We start from the raw sequence: 18,055 nt of genomic DNA, 5'->3' as shown, positions 1-18,055 counted from the left end.
CACTATGTTACCCACTATCCCACCGTGTTACCCACTATCCCACCGCATTACTCACTATCCCACTGTGTTACCCACTATCCCACTGTGTTACCCACTATCCCACCTCGTTACCCACTATCCCATCGTGTTAACCACTATCCCATCGTGCGCCCACTATCCCACCATGTTACCCACTATCCCACTGTGTTACCCACTATCCCTCCGCGTTACCCGATATCCCACCGTGTTCACCACGATCCCACCGTGTTACCCACTATCCCACCACGTTACCAACTATCCCACGGTGTTACCCACTATCCCACCACGTTACCAACTATCCCACCGCGTTACCCACTATCCCACCGTGTAACCCACTATCCCACCGCGTTACCCACTATTCCACCTTGTTACCCACTATTCCACCGTGTTACCCACTATCCCACCGTGTTACCCACTATCCCACCGTGTAACCCACTATCCCACCGTGTTACCCACTGTCCCACTGTGTAACCCACTATCCCACCGCGTTACCCACTATTCCACCGTGGTACCCCCTATTCCACCTTGTTACCCACTATTCCACCGTGTTACCCACTATCCCACCGTGTTACCCACTATCCCACCGTGTAACCCACTATCCCACCGTGTTACCCACTATTCCACCTTGTTACCCACTATTCCACCTTGCTACCCACTTTCCCAACGCGTAACCCACTATCCCACTGCATTACCCACTATCACACCGCGTTACCCACTATCCCACCGCGTTACCCACTATCCCACCGCATTACCCACTATCCCACCGCGTTACCCACTATCCCACCGCGTTACCCACTATCCCACCGCTTTACCCACTATCCCACCGCGTTACCCACTATCCCACTGCATTACCCACTATCACACCGCGTTACCCACTATCCCACCGCGTTACCCACTATCACACCGCGTTACCCACTATCCCAGCGCGTAACCCACTATCCCACTGCATTACCCACTATCCCACCGCGTTACCCACTATCCCACTGCATTACCCACTATCACACCGCGTTACCCACTATCCCACCGCGTTACCCACTATCACACCGCGTTACCCACTATCCCCCCGCGTTACCCACTATCCCACTGCATTACCCACTATCCCACCTTGTTACCCACTATCCCACCTTGTTACCCACTATCCCATCGTGTTACCCTGTATCCCACCATGTTACCCACTATCCCACTGTGTTACCCACGATCCCACTCTGTTACCCACTATCCCACTGCGTTACCCACTATCCCGCCGCGTTACCCACTATCCCGCCGCGTTACCCACTATCCCATCGTGTTACCCACTATCCCAACTTGTTACCCACGATCCCACCGTGTTACCCCATATCCCACCGTATTACACATTATCCCACCATATTACCTACTATCCCACTGCGTTACCCACTATCCACCCGGGTTACACAGTATCCCACTGTGTTACCCACTATCCCACTGTGTTACCCACTATCCCACCATGTTACCCAATTCCCCTCAGTATTACACACTATCCCACCCTATTACCTACTACCCCGCCGCTTTATCCACTATCCCACCTTGTTACCCACTATCCCACTCTGTTACCCACTATCCCACCTTGTTACCCACTATCCCACCGCGTTACCCACTATCCCACCGCGTTACCCACTATCCCATCGTGTTAGCCAGGATCCCACAGCGTTACCCACTATCCCACTGCGTTACCCACTATCCCACCGCGTTACCCACTATCCCATCGTGTTAGCCTGGATCCCACTGCGTTACCCACTATCCCACCTTGTTACCCACTATCCCACCGGGTTACCCACTATCCCACTGAATTTCCCACTATCCCACCGCGTTACCCACTATCCCACCGCGTTACCCACTATCCCACCTTGTTACCCACTATCCCACCGGGTTTTCCAATATCCCACTGTATTACCCACTATCCCATCGTGTTACCCAGTATCCCACCTTGTTACCCACTATCCCATCGTGTTACCCAGTATCCCACTGCATTACGCATTATCCCTCCGTGTTACCTACTATCCCATTGCGATACCCACTATCCACCGCATTACCCACTATCCCACCGTGTTACCCACTATCCCACCGCGTTACCCACTATCCCACCGTGTTACCCACTATCCCACCGCATTACCCACTATCCCACTGTGTTACCCACTATCCCACCGTGTTACCCACTATCTCACCATGTCACCCAATTCCCCCCAGTATTACACACTATCCCACCCTATTACCTACTATCCCACCGCGTTACCCACTATCCCACTGCGTTACCAACTATCCCACTGCTTTTCCCACTATCCCACTCTGTTACCCACTATCCCACTGCGTTACCCACTATCCCACCATGTCACCCACTATCCCACCGTGTTACCCACTATCCCACCACGTTACCCACTATCTCACCGTGTTACCCACAATCTTACCGCATTATCCACTATCCCACCGTGTTACCCACTATCCCACGATGTTACCCACTATCCCACCAAGTTACCCACTATCCCATTTTTTTCCCCAATATCCCACCGCGTTACCCACTATCCCACCGCGTTACCCACTATCCCACCGTGTTACCCACTATCCCACTGTATTACCCACTATCCCATCGCGTTACCCACTATCCCACCGTGTTACCCACTATCCCACCCTGTTACCCACTATCCCACGGCGTTACAATCTATCCCACTGTGTTACCCACTATCCCGCCGCGTTACCCACTATCCCGCCGCGTTACCCACTATCCCACCGTGTTACCCACTATCCCACCGCATTACTCACTATCTCACCGTGTTACCCACTATCCCACCGCGTTACCCACTATACCACCATGTTACCCACTATCCAACCGTGTTACCCACAATCCCACTGTGTTCCCCACTATCCCGCCGCGTTACCCACTGTCCCACCATGTTACCCACTATCCCACCGCATTACCCACTATCCCACCGCGTTACCCACTATCCCACCCGTGTTACCCACAATTCCACGGTGTTACCCATTATCCCGCCGCGTTACCCACTATCCCACCTTGTTACCCACTCTCCCACCGTGTTACCCACTATCCCACCTTGTTACCCACTATCCCACCTTGTTACCCACTGTCCCATCGTGTTACCCTGTATCCCACTGCATTACGCATTATCCCTCTGTGTTACCTACTATTCCACTGCGATACCCACTATCCATTGCATTACCCACTATCCCACTGTGTTACCCACTATCCCACCGCGTTACCCATTATCCCACCGCGTTACCCACTATCCCACCTTGCGCCTACTATCCCACTGCGTTACCCACTATCCCACCGCGTTACCCACTATCCCACTGCGTTACCATCTATCCCACTGCATTACCCACTATCCTACTGCGTTACCATCTATCCCACGGTGTTACCCATTATCCCGCCGCGTTATCCACTATCCCACCTTGTTACCCACTATCCCACCGTGTTACCCACTATCCCACTGCATTACCCACTATCACACCGCGTTACCCACTATCCCACCGCGTTACCCACTATCCCACCGCATTACCCACTATCCCACCGCGTTACCCACTATCCCACCGCGTTACCCACTATCCCACCGCTTTACCCACTATCCCACCGCGTTACCCACTATCCCACTGCATTACCCACTATCACACCGCGTTACCCACTATCCCACCGCGTTACCCACTATCACACCGCGTTACCCACTATCCCAGCGCGTAACCCACTATCCCACTGCATTACCCACTATCCCACCGCGTTACCCACTATCCCACTGCATTACCCACTATCACACCGCGTTACCCACTATCCCACCGCGTTACCCACTATCACACCGCGTTACCCACTATCCCCCCGCGTTACCCACTATCCCACTGCATTACCCACTATCCCACCGGGTTACCCACTATCCCGCCGCGTTACCCACTGTCCCACCATGTTATCCACTATCCCACCGCATTACCCACTATCCCACCGCATTACCCACTATCCCACCGTGTTACCCACAATTCCACGGTGTTACCCATTATCCCGCCGCGTTACCCACTATCCCACCTTGTTACCCACTATCCCACCGTGTTACCCACTATCCCACCTTGTTACCCACTATCCCATCGTGTTACCCAGTATCCCACTGCATTACGCATTATCCCTCCGTGTTACCTACTATCCCACTGCGATACCCACTATCCATTGCATTACCCACTATCCCACTGTGTTACCCACTATCCCACCGCGTTACCCATTATCCCACCGCGTTACCCACTATCCCACCTTGCGCCTACTATCCCACTGCGTTACCCACTATCCCACCGCGTTACCCACTATCCCACTGCGTTACCATCTATCCCACTGCATTACCCACTATCCTACTGCGTTACCATCTATCCCACGGTGTTACCCATTATCCCGCCGCGTTACCCACTATCCCACCTTGTTACCCACTATCCCACCGTGTTTCCCACTATCCCACTGGGTTATCCACTATCCCGCCGCATTACCCACTATCCCACCATGTTACCCACTATCTCACCGTGTTACCCTCTATCCCAATGTGTTATCCACTATCCCACCGTGGTACCCACAATTCCACAGTGTTACCCATTATCCCGCTGCTTTACCCACTATCCCCCTGCGTTACCCACGATCCCACTATGTTACCCACTATCCCACCGTGTTACCCACTATCCCACCGTATTACCCGCTATCCCACTGTGTTACCCTCCATCCCACCATGTTACCCACTATCCCACCGCGTTACCCACTATCGCTCCGTGTTACCCACTATCCCACCGTGTTACCCACTATGCCACTGCATTACCCACTATCCCACCCTGTTACCCACAATCCCACCGAGTTACCCACTATTCCACTGTGTTACCCACTATCCCACCGTGTTACCCACTATCCCACCGTATTACACATTATCCCACCGTATTACCTATTATCCCACCGCGTTACCCACTATCCCCCCGTGTTACCCACTATCCCATAGTTTTACCCACTATCCCACCGTGTTACCCACTATCCCATAGTTTTACCCACTATCCCACTGTGTTACCCACTATCCCACCATGTTACCCACTATCGCACTGTGTTACCCAGTATCCCATTGTGTTACCCACTATCCCACCGGGTTACCCACTATCCCACCGCATTACTCACTATCCCACCATGTTACCCACTATCCCCCTGCGTTACCCACGATCCCACTATGTTACCCACTATCCCACCGTGTTACCCACTATCCCACCGCATTACTCACTATCCCACTGTGTTACCCACTATCCCACTGTGTTACCCACTATCCCACCTCGTTACCCACTATCCCATCGTGTTAACCACTATCCCATCGTGCGCCCACTATCCCACCATGTTACCCACTATCCCACTGTGTTACCCACTATCCCTCCGCGTTACCCGATATCCCACCGTGTTCACCACGATCCCACCGTGTTACCCACTATCCCACCACGTTACCAACTATCCCACGGTGTTACCCACTATCCCACCACGTTACCAACTATCCCACCGCGTTACCCACTATCCCACCGTGTAACCCACTATCCCACCGCGTTACCCACTATTCCACCTTGTTACCCACTATCCCACCGTGTTACCCACTATCCCACCGTGTAACCCACTATCCCACCGTGTTACCCACTGTCCCACTGTGTAACCCACTATCCCACCGCGTTACCCACTATTCCACCGTGGTACCCCCTATTCCACCTTGTTACCCACTATTCCACCGTGTTACCCACTATCCCACCGTGTTACCCACTATCCCACCGTGTAACCCACTATCCCACCGTGTTACCCACTATTCCACCTTGTTACCCACTATTCCACCTTGCTACCCACTTTCCCAACGCGTAACCCACTATCCCACTGCATTACCCACTATCACACCGCGTTACCCACTATCCCACCGCGTTACCCACTATCCCACCGCATTACCCACTATCCCACCGCGTTACCCACTATCCCACCGCGTTACCCACTATCCCACCGCTTTACCCACTATCCCACCGCGTTACCCACTATCCCACTGCATTACCCACTATCACACCGCGTTACCCACTATCCCACCGCGTTACCCACTATCACACCGCGTTACCCACTATCCCAGCGCGTAACCCACTATCCCACTGCATTACCCACTATCCCACCGCGTTACCCACTATCCCACTGCATTACCCACTATCACACCGCGTTACCCACTATCCCACCGCGTTACCCACTATCACACCGCGTTACCCACTATCCCCCCGCGTTACCCACTATCCCACTGCATTACCCACTATCCCACCGCGTTACCCACTATCCCACCGCGTTACCCACTATCCCACCGCGTTACCGACTATCCCGGCGCGTGGACCACCATCCGACTGCGTTACCCACTAACCCACTGTATTACCCACTATCCCACCTTGTTACCCACTATCCACCGGGTTACCCACTATCCCACTGTATTACCCACTATCCCACCTTGTTACCCACTATCCCATCGTGTTACCCAGTATCCCACTGCATTACGCATTATCCCTCCGTGTTACCTACTATCCCACTGCGATACCCACTATCCATTGCATTACCCACTATCCCACTGTGTTACCCATTATCCCACCGCGTTACCCACTATCTCACCATGTTACCCACAATCCCACTGTGTTACCCACTATCCCACCGTGTTACCCACTATCCCAATGTGTTACCCACAATCCCACCGCGTTACCCACTATCCCACCGCGTTACCCACTATCCCATAGTTTTACCCACTATCCCACTGTGTTACCCACTATCCCACCATGTTACCCACTATCCCACCGTGTTACCCACTATCCCACCGCATTACTCACTATCTCACCGTGTTACCCACTATCCCACCGCGTTACCCACTATACCACCATGTTACCCACTATCCCACCGTGTTACCCACAATCCCACTGTGTTACCCACTATCCCACCGGGTTACCCACTATCCCGCCGCGTTACCCACTGTCCCACCATGTTATCCACTATCCCACCGCATTACCCACTATCCCACCGCATTACCCACTATCCCACCGTGTTACCCACAATTCCACGGTGTTACCCATTATCCCGCCGCGTTACCCACTATCCCACCTTGTTACCCACTATCCCACCATGTTACCCACTATCCCACCTTGTTACCCACTATCCCATCGTGTTACCCAGTATCCCACTGCATTACGCATTATCCCTCCGTGTTACCTACTATCCCACTGCGATACCCACTATCCATTGCATTACCCACTATCCCACTGTGTTACCCACTATCCCACCGCGTTACCCATTATCCCACCGCGTTACCCACTATCCCACCTTGCGCCTACTATCCCACTGCGTTACCCACTATCCCACCGCGTTACCCACTATCCCACTGCGTTACCATCTATCCCACTGCATTACCCACTATCCTACTGCGTTACCATCTATCCCACGGTGTTACCCATTATCCCGCCGCGTTACCCACTATCCCACCTTGTTACCCACTATCCCACCGTGTTACCCACTATCCCACTGGGTTATCCACTATCCCGCCGCATTACCCACTATCCCACCATGTTACCCACTATCTCACCGTGTTACCCTCTATCCCAATGTGTTATCCACTATCCCACCGTGGTACCCACAATTCCACAGTGTTACCCATTATCCCGCTGCTTTACCCACTATCCCCCTGCGTTACCCACGATCCCACTATGTTACCCACTATCCCACCGTGTTACCCACTATCCCACCGTATTACCCGCTATCCCACTGTGTTACCCTCCATCCCACCGTGTTACCCACTATCCCACCGCGTTACCCACTATCGCTCCGTGTTACCCACTATCCCACCGTGTTACCCACTATGCCACTGCATTACCCACTATCCCACCCTGTTACCCACAATCCCACCGAGTTACCCACTATCCCACTGTGTTACCCACTATCCCACCGTGTTACCCACTATCCCACCGTATTACACATTATCCCACCGTATTACCTATTATCCCACCGCGTTACCCACTATCCCCCCGTGTTACCCACTACCCCACCCTGTTACCCACTATTCCACTGTATTACACACTATCTCACCATGTTACCCACTATCGCTCCGTGTTACCCACTATCCCACCGTGTTACCCACTATGCCACTGCATTACCCACTATCCCACCGTGTTACCCACTATCCCACCGAGTTACCCACTATCCCACTGTGTTACCCACTATCCCACCATGTTACCCACTATCCCACCGTATTACACATTATCCCACCGTATTACCTATTATCCCACCGCGTTACCCACTATCCCCCCGTGTTACCCACTACCCCACCCTGTTACCCACTATTCCACTGTATTACACACTATCTCACCATGTTACCCACAATCCCACCGTGTTACCCACTATCCCATAGTTTTACCCACTATCCCACCGTGTTACCCACTATCCCATAGTTTGACCCACTATCCCACTGTGTTACCCACTATCCCACCATGTTACCCACTATCGCACTGTGTTACCCAGTATCCCATTGTGTTACCCATTATCCCACCGGGTTACCCACTATCCCACCGCATTACTCACTATCCCACCATGTTACCCACTATCCCCCTGCGTTACCCACGATCCCACTATGTTACCCACTATCCCACCGTGTTACCCACTATCCCACCGCATTACTCACTATCCCACTGTGTTACCCACTATCCCACTGTGTTACCCACTATCCCACCTCGTTACCCACTATCCCATCGTGTTAACCACTATCCCATCGTGCGCCCACTATCCCACCATGTTACCCACTATCCCACTGTGTTACCCACTATCCCTCCGCGTTACCCGATATCCCACCGTGTTCACCACGATCCCACCGTGTTACCCACTATCCCACCACGTTACCAACTATCCCACCGTGTTACCCACTATCCCACCACGTTACCAACTATCCCACCGTGTTACCCACTATCCCACCACGTTACCAACTATCCCACCGCGTTACCCACTATCCCACCGTGTTACCCACTATCCCACCGTATTACCCGCTATCCCACTGTGTTACCCTCCATCCCACCGTGTTACCCACTATCCCACCGCGTTACCCACTATCGCTCCGTGTTACCCACTATCCCACCGTGTTACCCACTATGCCACTGCATTACCCACTATCCCACCCTGTTACCCACAATCCCACCGAGTTACCCACTATCCCACTGTGTTACCCACTATCCCACCGTGTTACCCACTATCCCACCGTATTACACATTATCCCACCGTATTACCTATTATCCCACCGCGTTACCCACTATCCCCCCGTGTTACCCACTACCCCACCCTGTTACCCACTATTCCACTGTATTACACACTATCTCACCATGTTACCCACTATCGCTCCGTGTTACCCACTATCCCACCGTGTTACCCACTATGCCACTGCATTACCCACTATCCCACCGTGTTACCCACTATCCCACCGAGTTACCCACTATCCCACTGTGTTACCCACTATCCCACCATGTTACCCACTATCCCACCGTATTACACATTATCCCACCGTATTACCTATTATCCCACCGCGTTACCCACTATCCCCCCGTGTTACCCACTACCCCACCCTGTTACCCACTATTCCACTGTATTACACACTATCTCACCATGTTACCCACAATCCCACCGTGTTACCCACTATCCCATAGTTTTACCCACTATCCCACCGTGTTACCCACTATCCCATAGTTTGACCCACTATCCCACTGTGTTACCCACTATCCCACCATGTTACCCACTATCGCACTGTGTTACCCAGTATCCCATTGTGTTACCCATTATCCCACCGGGTTACCCACTATCCCACCGCATTACTCACTATCCCACCATGTTACCCACTATCCCCCTGCGTTACCCACGATCCCACTATGTTACCCACTATCCCACCGTGTTACCCACTATCCCACCGCATTACTCACTATCCCACAGTGTTACCCACTATCCCACTGTGTTACCCACTATCCCACCTCGTTACCCACTATCCCATCGTGTTAACCACTATCCCATCGTGCGCCGACTATCCCACCATGTTACCCACTATCCCACTGTGTTACCCACTATCCCTCCGCGTTACCCGATATCCCACCGTGTTCACCACGATCCCACCGCGTTACCCACTATCCCACCACGTTACCAACTATCCCACCGCGTTACCCACTATCCCACCGTGTAACCCACTATCCCACCGCGTTACCCACTATTCCACCTTGTTACCCACTATTCCACCGTGTTACCCACTATCCCACCGTGTTACCCACTATCCCACTGTGTTACCCACTATCCCTCCGCGTTACCCGATATCCCACCGTGTTCACCACGATCCCACCGTGTTACCCACTATCCCACCACGTTACCAACTATCCCACCGTGTTACCCACTATCCCACCACGTTACCAACTATCCCACCGCGTTACCCACTATCCCACCACGTTACCCACTATCCCCCTGCGTTACCCACGATCCCACTATGTTACCCACTATCCCACCGTGTTACCCACTATTCCACCTTGTTACCCACTATTCCACCGTGTTACCCACTATCCCACCGTGTTACCCACTATCCCACCGTGTTACCCACTATCCCACCGTGTAACCCACTATCACACCGTGTTACCCACTATCCCACTGTGTAACCCACTATTCCACCGTGTTACCCACTATTCCACCTTGTTACCCACTATTCCACCGTGTTACCCACTATCCCACCGTGTTACCCACTATCCCACCGTGTAACCCACTAACCCACCCTGTTACCCACTATCCCACCATGTAACCCACTATCCCACCACGTTACCAACTATCCCACCGCGTTACCCACTATCCCACCGTGTTACCCACTATCCCACAGTGTAACCCACTATCCCACCGCGTTACCCACTATTCCACCTTGTTACCCACTATTCCACCTTGTTACCCACTTTCCCACCGCGTAACCCACTATCCCACTGCATTACCCACTATCACACCGCGTTACCCACTATCCCACCGCGTTACCCACTATCCCACCGCATTACCCACTATCACACCGCGTTACCCACTATCCCACCGCGTTACCCACTATCCCACCGCTTTACCCACGATCCCACCGCGTTACCCACTATCCCACCGCTTTACCCACTATCCCACCGCGTTACCCACTATCCCACTGCATTACCCACTATCACACCGCGTTACCCACTATCCCACCGCGTTACCCACTATCACACCGCGTTACCCACTATCCCAGCGCGTAACCCACTATCCCACTGCATTACCCACTATCCCACCGCGTTACCCACTATCCCACCGCATTACCCACTATCACACCGCGTTACCCACTATCCCACCGCGTTACCCACTATCACACCGCGTTACCCACTATCCCACCGCGTTACCCACTATCCCACTGCATTACCCACTATTCCACCTCGTTACCCACTATCCCACCGCGTTAACCACTATCCCACCGCGTTACCGACTATCCCGGCGCGTGGACCACCATCCGCTGCGTTACCCACTAACCCACTGTATTACTCACTATCCCACCTTGTTACCCACTATCCCACCGGGTTACCCACTATCCCACTGTATTACCCACTATCCCACCTTGTTACCCACTATCCCACCGGGTTACCCACTATCCCACTGTATTACCCACTATCCCACCTTGTTACCCACTATCCCATCGTGTTACCCAGTATCCCACTGCATTCCGCATTATCCCTCCGTGTTACCTACTATCCCACTGCGATACCCACTATCCATTGCATTACCCACTATCCCACTGTGTTACCCACTATCTCACCGCGTTACCCATTATCCCACCACGTTACCCACTATCCCACCTTGCGCCTACTATCCCACTGCGTTACCCACTATCCCACCGCGTTACCCACTATCCCACTGCGTTACCATCTATCCCACTGCATTACCCACTATCCTACTGCGTTACCATCGATCCCACGGTGTTACCCACTATCCCACCGCGTTACCCACTATCCCACCGCGTTACCAACTATCCCACTGTGTTACCCACCATCCCACCGTGTTACCCTCTATCCCACCGTGTTACCCACTATCCCACTGTGTTACCCACTATCCCACCGTGTTCCCCACTATCCCATACATTTACCCACTATCCCACTGTGTTACCCACTATCCCACCGCATTACCCACTATCCCACCTTGTTACCCACGATCCCACTCTGTTGCCCACTATCCCACTGCGTTACCCACTATCCCGCCGCGTTACCCACTATCCCATCGTGTTACCCACTATCCCACCTTGTTACCCACTATCCCATCGTGTTACCCACTATCCCACCTTGTTACCCACGATCCCACTCTGTTACCCACTATCCCACCGTGTTACCCACTATCCCACCGCGGTACCCACTATCCACCCGGGTTACACAGTATCCCACTGTGTTACCCACTATCCCACCTCGTTACCCACTATCCCACCGCGTTACCCACTATCCCACCGCGTTACCGACTATCCCGGCGCGTGGACCACCATCCGCTGCGTTACCCACTAACCCACTGTATTACCCACTATCCCACCTTGTTACCCACTATCCCACCGTGTTACCCACCATTCCACCGTGTTACCCACTATTCCACCTTGGTTACCCACTATTCCACCGTGTTACCCACTATCCCACCGTGTTACCCACTATCCCACCGTGTAACCCACTAACCCACCCTGTTACCCACTATCCCACCATGTAACCCACTATCCCACCACGTTACCAACTATCCCACCGCGTTACCCACTATCCCACCGTGTTACCCACTATCCCACAGTGTAACCCACTATCCCACCGCGTTACCCACTATTCCACCTTGTTACCCACTATTCCACCTTGTTACCCACTTTCCCACCGCGTAACCCACTAACCCACTGCATTACCCACTATCACACCGCGTTACCCACTATCCCACTGTGTTACCCACTATCTCACCGCGTTACCCATTATCCCACCACGTTACCCACTATCCCACCTTGCGCCTACTATCCCACTGCGTTACCCACTATCCCACCGCGTTACCCACTATCCCACTGCGTTACCATCTATCCCACTGCATTACCCACTATCCTACTGCGTTACCATCGATCCCACGGTGTTACCCACTATCCCACCGCGTTACCCACTATCCCACCGCGTTACCAACTATCCCACTGTGTTACCCACCATCCCACCGTGTTACCCTCTATCCCACCGTGTTACCCACTATCCCACTGTGTTACCCACTATCCCACCGTGTTCCCCACTATCCCATACATTTACCCACTATCCCACTGTGTTACCCACTATCCCACCGCATTACCCACTATCCCACCTTGTTACCCACGATCCCACTCTGTTGCCCACTATCCCACTGCGTTACCCACTATCCCGCCGCGTTACCCACTATCCCATCGTGTTACCCACTATCCCACCTTGTTACCCACTATCCCATCGTGTTACCCACTATCCCACCTTGTTACCCACGATCCCACTCTGTTACCCACTATCCCACCGTGTTACCCACTATCCCACCGCGGTACCCACTATCCACCCGGGTTACACAGTATCCCACTGTGTTACCCACTATCCCACCTCGTTACCCACTATCCCACCGCGTTACCCACTATCCCACCGCGTTACCGACTATCCCGGCGCGTGGACCACCATCCGCTGCGTTACCCACTAACCCACTGTATTACCCACTATCCCACCTTGTTACCCACTATCCCACCGTGTTACCCACCATTCCACCGTGTTACCCACTATTCCACCTTGGTTACCCACTATTCCACCGTGTTACCCACTATCCCACCGTGTTACCCACTATCCCACCGTGTAACCCACTAACCCACCCTGTTACCCACTATCCCACCATGTAACCCACTATCCCACCACGTTACCAACTATCCCACCGCGTTACCCACTATCCCACCGTGTTACCCACTATCCCACAGTGTAACCCACTATCCCACCGCGTTACCCACTATTCCACCTTGTTACCCACTATTCCACCTTGTTACCCACTTTCCCACCGCGTAACCCACTAACCCACTGCATTACCCACTATCACACCGCGTTACCCACTATCCCACCGCGTTACCCACTATCCCACCGCTTTACCCACTATCCCACCGCGTTACCCACTATCCCACCGCTTTACCCACTATCCCACCGCGTTACCCACTATCCCACTGCATTACCCACTATCCCACCGCGTTACCCACTATCCCACTGCATTACCCACTATCACACCGCGTTACCCACTATCCCACCGCGTTACCCACTATCACACCGCGTTACCCACTATCCCACCGCGTTACCCACTACCCCACTGCATTACCCACTATCCCACCTCGTTACCCACTATCCCACCGCGTTACCCACTATCCCACCGCGTTACCGACTATCCCGGCGCGTGGACCACCATCCGCTGCGTTACCCACTAACCCACTGTATTACCCACTATCCCACCTTGTTACCCACTATCCCACCGGGTTACCCACTATCCCACTGTATTACCCACTATCCCACCTTGTTACCCACTATCCCACCGGGTTACCCACTATCCCACTGTATTACCCACTATCCCACCTTGTTACCCACTATCCCATCGTGTTACCCAGTATCCCACTGCATTCCGCATTATCCCTCCGTGTTACCTACTATCCCACTGCGATACCCACTATCCATTGCATTACCCACTATCCCACTGTGTTACCCACTATCCCACCGCGTTACCCATTATCCCACCGCGTTACCCACTATCCCACCTTGCGCCTACTATCCCACTGCGTTACCCACTATCCCACCGCGTTACCCACTATCCCACTGCGTTACCATCTATCCCACTGCATTACCCACTATCCTACTGCGTTACCATCGATCCCACGGTGTTACCCACTATCCCACCGCGTTACCCACTATCCCACCGCGTTACCAACTATCCCACTGTGTTACCCACTATCCCACCGCGTTACCCACTATCCCACTGCATTACCCTCTATCCCACCGTGTTACCCACTATCCCACTGTGTTACCCACTATCCCACCGTGTTCCCCACTATCCCATACATTTACCCACTATCCCACTGTGTTACCCACTATCCCACCGCATTACCCACTATCCCACCTTGTTACCCACGATCCCACTCTGTTGCCCACTATCCCACTGCGTTACCCACTATCCCGCCGCGTTACCCACTATCCCATCGTGTTACCCACTATCCCACCTTGTTACCCACGATCCCACTCTGTTGCCCACTATCCCACCGTGTTACCCACTATCCCACCGCGGTACCCACTATCCACCCGGGTTACACAGTATCCCACTGTGTTACCCACTATCCCACTGTGTTACCCACTATCCCACCATGTTACCCAATTCCCCTCAGTATTACGCACTATCCCACCCTATTACCTACTATCCCACCGCGTTACCCACTATCCCACTGCGTTACCAACTATCCCACCTTGTTACCCACTATCCCACCGCGTTACCCACTATCCCACCGCGTTACCCACTATCCCACTGCGTTACCCACTATCCCACCGTGTTACCCACTATCCCACTGCGTTACCCACTATCCCACCGCGTTACCCACTATCCCACTGCTTTACCATCTATCCCACTGTGTTACCCACTATGCCACCGCGTTACCCACTATCCCACCGTGTTACCCACTATCCCACCGAGTTACCCACTATCCCACTGTGTTACCCACTATCCCACCATGTTACCCACTATCCCACCGTATTACACATTATCCCACCGTATTACCTATTATCCCACCGCGTTACCCACTATCCCCCCGTGTTACCCACTACCCCACCCTGTTACCCACTATCCCACTGTATTACCCACTATCTCACCATGTTACCCACAATCCCACTGTGTTACCCACTATCCCACCGTGTTACCCACTATCCCATAGTTTGACCCACTATCCCACTGTGTTACCCACTATCCCACCATGTTACCCACTATCGCACTGTGTTACCCAGTATCCCATTGTGTTACCCATTATCCCACCGGGTTACCCACTATCCCACCGCATTACTCACTATCCCACCATGTTACCCACTATCCCCCTGCGTTACCCACGATCCCACTATGTTACCCACTATCCCACCGTGTTACCCACTATCCCACCGCATTACTCACTATCCCACTGTGTTACCCACTATCCCACTGTGTTACCCACTATCCCACCTCGTTACCCACTATCCCATCGTGTTAACCACTATCCCATCGTGCGCCCACTATCCCACCATGTTACCCACTATCCCACTGTGTTACCCACTATCCCTCCGCGTTACCCGATATCCCACCGTGTTCACCACGATCCCACCGTGTTACCCACTATCCCACCACGTTACCAACTATCCCACCGTGTTACCCACTATCCCACCACGTTACCAACTATCCCACCGCGTTACCCACTATCCCACCACGTTACCCACTATCCCCCTGCGTTACCCACGATCCCACTATGTTACCCACTATCCCACCGTGTTACCCACTATCCCACCGTATTACCCACTATGCCACTGCATTACCCACTATCCCACCCTGTTACCCACAATCCCACCGAGTTACCCACTATCCCACTGTGTTACCCACTATCCCACCGTGTTACCCACTATCCCACCGTATTACACATTATCCCACCGTATTACCTATTATCCCACCGCGTTACCCACTATCCCCCCGTGTTACCCACTACCCCACCCTGTTACCCACTATTCCACTGTATTACACACTATCTCACCATGTTACCCACTATCGCTCCGTGTTACCCACTATCCCACCGTGTTACCCACTATGCCACTGCATTACCCACTATCCCACCGTGTTACCCACTATCCCACCGAGTTACCCACTATCCCACTGTGTTACCCACTATCCCACCATGTTACCCACTATCCCACCGTATTACACATTATCCCACCGTATTACCTATTATCCCACCGCGTTACCCACTATCCCCCCGTGTTACCCACTACCCCACCCTGTTACCCACTATTCCACTGTATTACACACTATCTCACCATGTTACCCACAATCCCACCGTGTTACCCACTATCCCATAGTTTTACCCACTATCCCACCGTGTTACCCACTATCCCATAGTTTGACCCACTATCCCACTGTGTTACCCACTATCCCACCATGTTACCCACTATCGCACTGTGTTACCCAGTATCCCATTGTGTTACCCATTATCCCACCGGGTTACCCACTATCCCACCGCATTACTCACTATCCCACCATGTTACCCACTATCCCCCTGCGTTACCCACGATCCCACTATGTTACCCACTATCCCACCATGTTACCCACTATCCCACCGCATTACTCACTATCCCACAGTGTTACCCACTATCCCACTGTGTTACCCACTATCCCACCTCGTTACCCACTATCCCATCGTGTTAACCACTATCCCATCGTGCGCCGACTATCCCACCATGTTACCCACTATCCCACTGTGTTACCCACTATCCCTCCGCGTTACCCGATATCCCACCGTGTTCACCACGATCCCACCGCGTTACCCACTATCCCACCACGTTACCAACTATCCCACCGCGTTACCCACTATCCCACCGTGTAACCCACTATCCCACCGCGTTACCCACTATTCCACCTTGTTACCCACTATTCCACCGTGTTACCCACTATCCCACCGTGTTACCCACTATCCCACCGTGTTACCCACTATCCCACCGTGTAACCCACTATCCCACCGTGTTACCCACTATCCCACTGTGTAACCCACTATTCCACCGTGTTACCCACTATTCCACCTTGTTACCCACTATTCCACCGTGTTACCCACTATCCCACCGTGTTACCCACTATCCCACCGTGTAACCCACTAACCCACCCTGTTACCCACTATCCCACCATGTAACCCACTATCCCACCACGTTACCAACTATCCCACCGCGTTACCCACTATCCCACCGTGTTACCCACTATCCCACAGTGTAACCCACT

At 53.2% G+C, this 18,055-nt stretch overlaps 1 protein-coding gene across 6 annotated transcripts in view; it reads left to right on the top strand.

Moving 5' to 3' along the window:
* Window positions 1-18,055, top strand: part of LOC140481903 (disintegrin and metalloproteinase domain-containing protein 23-like) — a 321,721-nt gene that overhangs the window by 180,536 nt on the left and 123,130 nt on the right. The gene's annotated exons all lie outside the window — the stretch shown is intronic.

Source organism: Chiloscyllium punctatum, chromosome 10, assembly GCF_047496795.1.
Source record: "Chiloscyllium punctatum isolate Juve2018m chromosome 10, sChiPun1.3, whole genome shotgun sequence".
In the NCBI taxonomy this organism is placed as follows: domain Eukaryota; kingdom Metazoa; phylum Chordata; class Chondrichthyes; order Orectolobiformes; family Hemiscylliidae; genus Chiloscyllium; species Chiloscyllium punctatum.
Note: the sequence above shows the minus strand (reverse complement) of the source record. Positions and strands in the feature narration are given on the sequence as shown.